Source organism: Hyperoodon ampullatus (assembly GCF_949752795.1).
Source record: "Hyperoodon ampullatus genome assembly, chromosome: 5".
In the NCBI taxonomy this organism is placed as follows: domain Eukaryota; kingdom Metazoa; phylum Chordata; class Mammalia; order Artiodactyla; family Ziphiidae; genus Hyperoodon; species Hyperoodon ampullatus.
The window spans coordinates 46661310-46673002 of record NC_136918.1 but is presented as its reverse complement, the minus strand read 5'-3'; the positions used below and the strand labels follow the sequence as shown (position 1 = coordinate 46673002).

General features: G+C 50.0%; 1 pseudogene across 1 annotated transcript; it reads right to left on the bottom strand.

Moving 5' to 3' along the window:
- Positions 1-720: 720 nt before the first annotated feature.
- LOC307053732 (cytochrome P450 2J2-like) lies at positions 721-7476 on the bottom strand (annotated as a pseudogene). The gene is made up of 5 exons: positions 7173-7476; positions 6620-6761; positions 5644-5828; positions 1030-1171; positions 721-937 (listed from the first exon to the last, which is right to left on the bottom strand). The product of its transcript is annotated as a cytochrome P450 2J2-like (transcript).
- Between the last annotated feature and the right edge of the window lie 4217 nt (positions 7477-11693).

Genomic DNA, 11693 nt, shown 5'->3' with positions numbered 1-11693 from the left:
CAGTGTGGTTGTACCATTTTACATTCCCATCAGCACTGTGTGAGAATTCCAGTACTTGGGCTCAGGGCTTTGTTTTCAGCAATTCAAATAGGTGTGTAGTGGTATCTCATTTTCATTTTAATTTGAATTTCCTTAATACAAGTTATTCTTTTTTAATAAGCAAGACTTTTCTGGAGACACGGTTTTTCAAACCTTGCGGCATCCTAATTTGCTGGCTTTGCCTGATACAGAGACTCGGGAAGATCTTTCCCTGTCCTGTGTTGGCAGGGACCTGCACTTCTCGCATCCAGTCAGTAGAGAGCAGGAGAGGACAGAAAATAAGCTTCCCAGTTTTTGGACTATTGGGGGCCAGCATGGATAGTATTTGGATGCATTACTGTATTTATAGTTTTTCTCAAATGCCTCTCCCTCTGAGCCTGTTTAGCTGCCACCTTGTGAGGCTTGACTCCCCAGATTAATCTTGTGAATTGATTCAAGGCCAAACCTCTTAACTAACCTTGTAAAATCCTAAGAACTGAGCTACCAAAACTGAGCCACCTTTGTAGAGTCCTTAATACGTCTACTCTCCAATGTCACTTATCAGAGCCTGTGTTAGGGGGAACCACAGGCAGCTGAGTTGGTGAACCTCTGTTCTTCTTCAACTTTTCAGGAGCCGAAAGAGACTAAGGAAGGTCTTTGTGGGGGACAAGTCTCCAGACCGCCCCCACCCCCTGCCATTGGCTACACGCCCTCCTCTCCAGGACCTGGGTTGGGGCAGTTCAGACGGGGCACGGCACAGATCTTCTGGGGCCGGGGCTGCCGAGTGCCCCCAGAGATGTACTCCAGCCTGAGCCCTGGGCTCCCCTTTGGCAGTTGGAACCAAAAGGTCCTAAGGAGGGTGGCAAACATCAGGAAGAGCTCCATCCGAGCCAACTGGTCCCCTAGGCACACCAATGCCCTGGAAGTAGAAGGAAAGGTCAGAGGGTGGCAGCTGTCCCTGTGCCTGTCCCGTCACACCCACCACCCATGACACAGTGCTGTGTCCAGCACCTACAGAGAATGGCAGGAAGACCTCATTGACCAGGAAGTTTCCATCCTTGTCCAGGAAGTGGCCAGGGTTGAATTGTTGGGGGGTCTCCCAACACTCAGGGTCACAGAGCAAAGAGGCCAGGTTGGGCAAGATGATGGTGCCCTGCAGAGAGGAGCTGGTATGGCTCAGGGAGCTCAGCTGGCCCAGCACCCAGCCCTGATGCTGGGCTGATATGAGCTCAGAGAACACTTGGTGTGCAGAGGAGAGTTGCCTGGGACCAGGGGGCCTCAAAGAGATTCAGCATACAGGCCTTCACATCAGTGAAGTTGTTGGGCATTATGCTCTCCTGGCTAAGGGGCACCCACCTCCATCCTAAAGACTCCTGGCCCAGGCTAGAGACTCAGCTTCTGCCTCCTAGGAAGAGGGCCAGTGGCTACTGGGCATGAATGGAGGGGACCAAGTTCTGCACAGGACAATGAATACTGGCGGTGTGTGTGTGTAAGTGTGTGTGTGTGAGAGAGAGAGAGAGGAGAAATGGAATGGCAGACAAAGTGAAAGAAAGACTGAGTAACAAGGCAGAGAGAAGAAGAGACAGAAAACTTCAATCCTTAGGACTAGGGAGAGGAGAGAGTGACCTCTAACCCTAAGCTAACCCGAGCCCTCACTCTACCTCAAAGAAGTGAATAACTGGAAAGAGAATCAGACTGAATAGATGGGAGCAGAAAGGAGCCGAAGGCTCCTGTTGGTGACTTCAGCTCCTTATCACGTGGGCCCTGGGCTGACCAGGAAGCCAAAGTGGAACCAGGATGGGGTTGGCTATGGACCCGGGACCTGGGAGGTGCAGCTCCAGGTGTTCTGAGGAAGGCCTTATATCCTGTGGCTCATTAACCAACACCAGAGAATTAAACTGGTCACAGTCCCCTGTGGGGACTAGAGAACTGGCCACAGGATTCTCAGTTTTGACAAAGCCATCTTGAAATTAAAAATTAAAAACTCAGCACTTTGAAGCCTGCACACCAAAGAGAAGTCAGTGAAGAATGCAGAAGTTCAGACAATGTAAATACTTTCAGAAGGCACTTTTATTTTTTCTTCTTCTTCTTTTTTTTTTTTTAGTTGCTCTACTGAAGCCTTAAGGGAGGGGCCTGACCTTAGCCATCCAGACTGACAGGCACACAGGCCTCTTTACTCCGTGGCTTTAATCAGAGGGATTGGGAAGCACATGTTCTTGCTGCTGCCTGAGTGAGCTGTTTGTTTCCTAGTTATAGTCCTGGGAATTTCCCTCCATTTTCACTATCAGGGATGAAGTAACCTCTGCATTACAACAGTTCTTAATAATCACCTTCAGATGCAGAGGCTCCTGACAAGATGCTCTTTTCCCTCCAGAATTATTTATATCCTGTTCTGGGTAATGTTCTGGACTCCTTGCAAAGTGATTAATTTATATTAATTCGTGAGACAGGCTCAGACCATAGCCTACCCAGCACACAACAAGGGCAACCCTCCCTCTCCTCCAAATTATAGAGCCATCTGCCTGCTGGATACCTCCTGGGGATTCTATCCCAACTTCTTCCCAGTAAATGGCAGCTTGGAGCTTACAATCAAATAGAATGTCTGAAGAGAGACAGGCTTGAAGTGCCACCTCTGTATTAGGGACCATTGCTGTTGTCGCTGTCACTCGACTGATGGAATGGTTAAGAACCATTTAGGAATATCTGTAACATTTATTGATCTACTGTCAAGCTTTGATTCTACTTTCAGGAGACATCTCTCGCCCAAGTTGGAAAAGCTCAGTATTGATTCTAGGCTGTTAATGGTTCCCTGGAGCTCTTATCACAGAACACCTCCTAGAATCACATTGGCAGAAATGGGCTATTAATAAGGAAATTTCTAATCCCAAATGACATAAAACAGAGTTGAACCTTAGTTCCCTCCTTTTAAACTTGACCTAATTTGGAACAACTCTTGGACAACCAGGGCTTGGGGGCTCCTACCAGGAAAACAGCAAAATGAGTTGATGACATGGTCCTATCCTCACAATTAAGGAGACATTTGTCTAACCACTGAACTTGATGGCCAAATACTGCCAAGGACTGTTCAGTATTAGCCAATCTGGCAGACCAATAGACAATGCAAAACACTTCCTTCCAACATGTTGATTCATTTACCTTCCTAAAGAGACATTTTTGGAGCAATATGAACGGCAGGGAGTATGGTAGAGCAAAAAATTTGGAATCAGAGGGACATGAATTCGAAACTCAGTTAAGTACCTTACTAACTGTGTGTTTGGGGCAGTTACTTGAGCTCTCTTAAGCTGTCTGTTAAAAAAAAAAAAAAAAAAGAATAACAGTAGCACCAGCATCTAAAAGACAGGGTTATTATGAAGAAAAAAATGCATGGAGACAGGAATCTCTAGTCTGATCAAATTAATAAGAATTTAATAATCACATCCTGGCAGGGCCCTTGCTGTCAAGTCTGCCCTGAACCATGGTTGTAAGAGTGGAACATAGATTCTCATGATGGAAAAAATTGGGCCCCCATACCTTCTATCCCCATTGTTTTCATGGTGTACCACCTTGTACCACTGAGGCCTCCACCAGGGACAGACTGGAGCATCAGTGCTGAGCCAAAGTCCCTTTCTGAGGAAAGTCTTACACAGCGCACCTCCGTGCATAGGGCACCAAGATGAATGACTCTGTTTCATCTTCATTAAAATGGCAACCTTGCCACCTACACACCTGTGCTACATTTCCTTTAAAATGACACCCCACTCCCAAAATGATTCTTGATGCCTGGCATTCACTCCCTGTAAAACCATCTCCCCTTGAGGGTGAGCTGGCTCTAGTGACTCACTTCTAGCAAATAGAATATGGCAAAAGTGATGGGATACCACATCTGAGATTAGGATACAAAAAGACTGTAGCCTCTGTCTTCTCACTTGCTCTCTCTAATGGAGGTCAGCCACTATGTTTTGAGCTGCCCTATGTAGAGGCCCAATGTTAAGGAACTGAGGGTGGCCTCCAGCCAACAGCCCAGAAGAAACTGAATCCTGAAGATAGCAATGCAAGTGCTCTTACAGTGGAACCTCCCCATGGAGCCTTCAGATAAGACTGCAGCCCCAGCCAACAACTTCATTATAACATCATGAGAGACCTTGAATCAGAGGCATCCAGCTAAGCTGCACCTAGATCCCTGACCCACAGAAACCCAGATCCCTAGCCCACAGAAGTGCTGTTTTTGTAAGTTGCTAAGTTTGGGGGTAATTTATTACATAGCAAGAGAGATAGACAACTAATTCAACAAATATCTTTTATCTAGGATCTGCATGGCAGTCAGTCATTGTGAGGACTGAATGCTATAGTGGACTCAAAGCCCTTAGCACGCAGTAAGGCTTGGCAAAGAGCAGGAATTATTATGATATGATCCAGTTCATGTCAGAAACCTGCACAGAAACCTGTTTCAAGCTGAATCACCAGAGAGCTACAAACCTGAACTCTATTTTTTAACTCCATGCAGAAATGTATTCATGTTAAACTTTCATCATTTAAAATGGGTTGAAGATAAGAAGAAGCTACCATATGAAAGAATATTTCTGTATCTTTAAACTCCTACTGAAGGCACCACCCAATACATTGTCCACTGGCCCTCAAAAAGGTATTATGATTGATGATCTTCATAATAACTTCTTGAAGGGTGATAAGCCAAAGTTTTCCTGATACAGGCATGCTTCCTTTTATGACATAATGAGAGTCATACTTAATTGGGATTTCCTTTTTTGACTTGATCCAGGGAAGCTCAGACTAAAGTTTTATGTACATATACAGTGGCTGTTCTTGACCTAAACAGTTAGATTTAACTTTATTCCTCTATCTCTCCTTATTCAGTACTTGTTCTCTTAACCTAGTTATAAAATGAAAGAAATGAGACAGGCATTTCTACTAGAAATCAGTTCTAAGGATATAACACAAAATGCAGACCAAGCCTAAGGCACATAAATTGCAAATAGGCTAAATGTTCACCAATAAGCGTTAAGAATTACAAAACATACATTTGGTGGAACATTATGCAGCCATTTAGAGTGATGTGGAACTGTGGTTTTCAAAATGTGGTCCCGGGACCCAAAGCATCCACACCACTTGGGAACCTGTTAGAAAGGCAGATTCTCAGGCCTCACCCCCAATACTCTGGGAATGGCTCCCAGCAATGTATATTTTAGCAAGCCCTGCATGTGATTCTGGTGTACCTAGAAGTTTGGGAACCAGTAACGTAGAAGAATCAGAATGATATGTTAAGTGAAATGAAGGATTCAGAGTTATATATTCAGCATAATCACAGCTATGTAAAATATATGTGGACAAAAAAGATTGGAAAGTGGTGCATTAAAATGTCTGAAGGGGTTACTTCTGAACAATACAGAACATTTAAAAATATCCCTAATTGAGTGTATTCTTTCACAATCATAACTCTCCATCTGGAATGCCATAGATAGAGATGAATGGATGGATGGACGGGTGATTGACTGAGAGTTGGCAGACAGGCAGAAGCTGTAGCAGGTGGCTGAGCTGGGCAGGCAGCCCAGCGAAGGGTGCTTTCTGCAGGCACTGGATCGGGCATGAGGTCACACTGGGGCCACCTACCTTGGGCACGGGGTGGCCGTGCACACGGGTGGAGGTCACGCACTGGCGCAAGTCACCTGCGGTCACGATACTGCTGAGGCGCTGCACCTCATGGATGGCGCGGGTGTAGGGCAGTAGCTCGCGGTCCTAGTAGCGGATGGCCCGGGAGGTGCCCAGCACCGCATCCAGCTCCCGCTGCACCCTCTCTTCAGGCGGCTCCGCGTGGGTCCCGGGAAGGGCTACAGCCCGACCTCCCCACCACGCCCCACCGTCCTCGTCCCCACCCAGAGACAGTTGCCAAGGTTCATCACCCCTAGGTTGCCCTACCCCACTCAGCCACCCCTGGTCCCAGCAGTGGCAGTCCCTCTCCGAGGCAGAGCTTGTGAACAAGATTTTGCAGGATTTGCTCCTCCAAGGGGGACTTGAGGGAAGGGCTAGGACCCAGATTTGAGCACCCACTGTGTGCCAAGTGTTCTATATACAAAGAGTCCTATGGGGGAGGGACAGTTGTCTCCACTTTACAGACAAGAAAACAGGCTGTGACAGGACAGGTACTTTTCTGAAGGTCACAAAACTAGTGGAACCAGGATTTGAACTGAGGTCATGGCCAGTTTGTCCCTGAGAGAACTCTAGCCACCTTTTTTTCCTTTGTGATCTTGAGTGGACATTGACACAGGGCCTGGCACTTAGTAGGTGCTGGATCATTAGTGAATGGGTGAAATAATGTTGCCTCATTTCACACTATTCCTAAGTGGTTGAATTACTTACCCAGGATCACTCAGTAAGTAGCAGGGTGGGACTAGAAGTCCCCACCCCCCAGCCCCTCCATCTGATTCAAAGCCATGAACACCTCCTACACCACAGCAGTGAGAGCAGGACCCACCCCTGGGGCCGCAGACCAAAGACAGTGATGGGAACAGGTTCCTTCAGCCCAGAAGCCCACAGCAGGTGTAATGGGCATGGGGCAGTCAGCAGGGTGTAACCATGGCCCCCTTACCCTGGATGGCTCCATGCTGGACCACGTAGATGAGTGCCCAGCACAGGGTAGTGGCCGTGGTGTCGGTGCCTCCCAGAAACAGGTCGACCACTACCTGGATCAGGTTTTCTTCGTTGAATGTGGAGACAGGGTCGTCCGTGGCCTGGTGGGTGTGGGATGAGTGGTGGGGAGAGCAGCTCCGAGTCTGAAGCTCTCCTCTCACAGAGCCCTGGCATCTCCCTGACTGAGGCCTGGCCTGTCCCTAAACTTGTGGGACCAGAACTCCTCTGGGGTCAGAAGGGCCTGAGTCCCAGGACTGCACTGACTTTTGAGGGGGGATCTGCCCTGACATCAGCCAGGTCCCTTGCTTCCCACCCTACCCATGTCTGCAGGAGCCAGCGCTGGCCTGGGAAAAGATAGGGAGGGAAAAACCCAAACGGCTGCTGCTTCAGCGTGCTCTGAAAAACTGAGGCCAGGATGAGGAACTGAGGCCGTGGCCTTGAAATGAGATGCAGCCGGGAAGACAGCCCCCTCCGTCCCTCCCTCCCTCTGTCTGCAGCTGTTTCAGGCCCACCTTAGTGATCTGGGCCAGGTAGCAGCTGATGAAGTCCTTGGGGGCCTCAGGTGTCCTAAGTTTGTGTCTGCTGATCTCATGGGAAAAAATAGCCTCGCACAGCCTTCTGGTACCTAAACATCTCCTGGTGGGGGCCTGGGAGGCAGCGGAAGGCCCAGGGGAACAGATCATACAGCTGTGGGGGAAGAGGCCCACCCAGGGGCTGCTCAGGTGCTGACCCTGAGTCAGAGCAGCTCAGAATGGTGCTGGGGGCACCAAAGTGGTCTGGAACCTCTGACATGGGCATCCCAGGACCGCTCGTCATCTGGAAACTCTCCACACTCCCAGAGTAATCTAGACAGTAATGAAAGCAGTAGTAGCAGAGACTGGACCCAGGGCTCAGCTAGGATGTCGCAGGCCCAGATAGCTGTATTTAAGGGGGTTTAACCTGTCTCTTACTTCCTGCCCACACTTCCATGCTCAACCACAATAAAGGAACTTTGATGCTGTGAATCGTCATTTTGCTGAGCAGAGGCTGCCTGAGGAACCCGGAATCAGGCCCCATGGCCTTCCTTCTGCCTACCTGACACCCTCCCTGCTATGCTCTGGCTGAGGCCCCTGCCTGCCCTAGGCCCCCAGCTGTCCAATGGTCGGCACACCTGCCTCCCCGAGGGCCAGCTTACCCTGCGCCAAATGGTGCTGACAAAGGCCAGGCCAAAGTCGATGGCTTGAATCAGTTCCTGGAAGACGGGATCCTCCAGAGGAAGCGGCGACCAAACACGAGGGCCCCAATGACTCTGGCCGTGGACGTGACAATGTGTACCCGAGGGTCGAAGGGTCTACCTGAGAGCAGAGGGGCAGGGCTCAGGGTGAGGAGGCGAAAAGAGCACTGCCCTGAGCGTTCATCCAGTCTGTATAAGGTCACTCATTGCATCACTCATTCATTCCCAGTCTTCAGTCATTCACTCAGCAAATGCTTATGGAGCAACTTCTATGAGCCAGGCTTGGTGACAGGCGCTGGGTTTGCAGGGAGAGGTGTGGGAGACAGACCCATTTAAACACACTAGAACATGGGGCAGGTATGTCCCAACTGGGAACAAAGGATGCAGGGACCAGCTGTACCTGGGATTTGGGGAGGGCTTCTTAGGCAGGTGATGTCAGCCAGATCTGAAAGGAGCAGTGGTTTCTCACAGGGAGGGAAGGGGAGTGGATTAGGACATTCCAGAGGGGGAACAGCATGTGCAAAGGGTCTGTGGTGTAAAAGGCTTGAGATGTTGAGGGAGGACATTTTCCCACCTGTAGAGAAGGGCTTCAGGCTTCTCAATGGACTGGACGTTCCTGGGCCTCTGTCTGCCCACTTGCCCACCTTACAGAAACTCTTGATTTACTGATGTAGCACAAATCCCCTACTGGACCCACAAAAGGTCCACCCCTTTACACACACACACACACACACACACACACACACACCGAGGGCTCAGCCTCCTTGCAGGAGTGCGTGTTTGTTGTAGAGGGATTAGGGTGGGCCTGCCCCAGCCGCTCCTTACCCTGCTCCTCGTGGAAGGCCTCAGCCAGCTCTGCTGCCTCTCCCTGCAACTGCAGCTCCAGTGCCAGCTTGCCTAGGCCTAGCTCCCGAAGCGTTGCCAGGCAGAAGCGTCTCTGCTGCCTCCACGTGTGCCCATTGCTGCAGATGACCCCTGGGCCCAGGTTGGGGGACAGTCAGCAGCCCGCCCCAGCCTCCCAGGCCAGGGCCACCCGGCTCTCACTCAGGCAGGGAGAGCAGACCCCTGGGCAGCCTTCCCAATCAGCTCGGGGCTGGTGCTCTGACCGAGGGGCATTTGGGGGTCATGTGGTCCGTGAGCCTGGTGCCATCAAGGTGGGCTCAGCTATGCCCTCCTCCCAAGCTGCCAATCTGATTTTGCCTTTAAGAGTCCCCACAAGAAATGGAGGAGGAGATAAAGAAGGGAAGGGAGGACGGAGCCTGGAGGGGAGGAAGAGGGGGGAAGGGCATTTACTGAGCCAGGCGCTGTCCTGGGCACTCTTGGCTGTAGGGCTCACTTAATCTCCCCCACATCCCAGGGAGGCGAGAGCAGTCACTATCCCCATCTAACAGATGAGCACACTGAGGGACAGAGAGTGAGGCTGCCTCGCCTGGTCACAGAGCTGGCAGGGGCACAGCTGAGACTTGACCCAGGTCTTTTTTTTTTTTTTTTTTTTTTTTGCGGTACGCGGGCCTCTCACTGTTGTGGCCTCTCCCATTGCGGAGCACAGGCTCCGGACGCGCAGGCTCAGCGGCCATGGCTCACGGGCCCAGCCACTCCTCGGCATGTGGGATCTTCCCGTACTGGGGCACGAACCCGCATCCCCTGCATCGGCAGGCGGACTCACAACCACTGTGCCACCAGGGAAGCCCAGTAGCCTTTGCTTTTATCTCAGCTGTCTTGGAGCCAGATTGCTGAGTCGAAATCCTAGTTCTCCCCTTACTAGGTGAGGACCTTGGGAAAGTTATTCAGCCTCCCCCTGCCTTGGTTTTCTCATTTGTACAATGGTGATGATAATTTTAGGCACTGCCTCAGAGAGTTGTTGTACCAGGTGTGGCGGGAGATAAATGGGACACTCAAGTTGAGTAAATTGAAGATAGTTTAAGAGAGATTTACAAAGGTGTGTGGGCAGGAGTTAGTGGAACCACAAGGCACGGTGCAGTGCTCCAGGGTAGCCACGCGGGGGAGCCCTGCCCACTCAAGGCTGAGAGAGGAGAGGGGCATCGATTAACGAGTGTGGAGCTTCAGTTCAGATAGATGCAAAAGCTCTGGAGATGGATGAGGGTGATGGCTACACAACAATGTGAACGCACTTAATGCCACTCAACTGTACACTTAAAAATGATTAAAATGTGGGAAATTCCCTGGCGGTCCAGTGGTTAGGACTCCTTGCTTGCACTGCAGGAGGCCCAGGTTGGATCCCTGGTTGGGGAACTAAGATCCTGCAAGCTGCACGGTGTGGCCAAAAACAAAAAAAAGATTAAAATGGTAAGCTTTATATTGTGTATATTTTACCACAATTTTTAAAAAAGCCAAGGGACAGAGACATCAGCAGAGGAGCCTGGAGCCCCTAGTTTGGTGGAGACCCATCAGAGACTCTTGGTGGATCATTGACAATAGCTCTGGCCTTCAGTAGTGAGATGCAGCTGGTTTATGGCAATCCTGCAGAAAATAAATACCTCATCCTCACTCTGCTCTACCCTCTGATGTCTGTAATGTAATGTGCCTCCCATTGGTCAAATCCAATTAGAAGCTGGAGGGCAAGAAATCCCGTAGAAAATGTAAAATGGTGCAGCTGCTTTGGAAACAATCTAGCAGTTCCTCAAATGGTTAATCATAGAATTAGCACATGATCCAGCGGTTCCACTCCTAGGTATATACCCAAGAGAAATGAAAGCATATGTTCACACCAAAATGTGTATACAAGTGTTCATAGCAGCATCATTCATAACGGCCAAAAATGATGAATGGTCCATCAGCTGATGAATAGTTCTCAGACTTCACTCTGCATGTGGAAACCCTGCACTAATCTCTCCATCCACACAGTCAGTCCTTCCCCATCTCTATGCCTTTGCTCATGTAGTTCCCTCTGCCTGGAGGCCCTTCCCCCATGTCTCCTCCTCTAGAAGTTCCAACTATCTTCAAGGCCTCTCTCACCTGGATGTGATGACAAGGATGCTCCCCTCACAGGACTGTTGGGAGGATGAGCTGAGACAATGTGAGATGAAAGTGCTTGTGGATAACGGACATGCTGGTACAAATACTGTTACTGCTGCAATTTCCACAAAACTGCTGGCTTCCGCTTTTTATAAGTTGCCTTCCCCTCTCCAACGTGTCATGTTCCTTCTTCCTCAAATTGCTGCTTAAGAGCCTACACTTCTCAAAATGCTTCTCTAGCCAACCTCACCGGTCTCTATCCACTACCTCCAAACACCCCAACCCTCTCCCACAGTGGTCCTTGCCTTGTTCTTGCCGTGGCTCTGTTAACTACGTGGGTGTCCACTCCATCTCTTCCACAATATGACAAGGTCCTAAGGGCCTTTCTTTGGGTTTCTCCAACAGTGTCACCTGATTGCTCAGAGTCCCAAGGTGCCATTAGGTAATGTGGACTTACTAACAGAAGGACCTGGTGGCCCCCCAGGCCAGTCCCATGGCTCACTTTCCCTCGTGTGAGCACACCAGTGTCCACTGCATGAGAGCTCCTCCATGGTGGTCCTTCCACACACGTCTAGATTTCTGCTTTACCCCCTTCTCTCCCCCACTGCAGTGTGGGGACCTTGGAATATCTCACATGTAACCTAGTACACCGTTGCAGCCTTTGAGCTAACTCAGATGGTTTTGGTGGTTTGGGCACACGAGGATGGTGTTCTGGGGATGGCTGGGGTGGGTGGTGCTGGCAGGCATGAGGGTTTTAGTAGAGGCTTTTGCACAGATGCAGGGAATTGGGCAGTGTCTGTGATGGTGACTCTGGTTTGGGAGATTGTCGTAGGATAGAAAGATG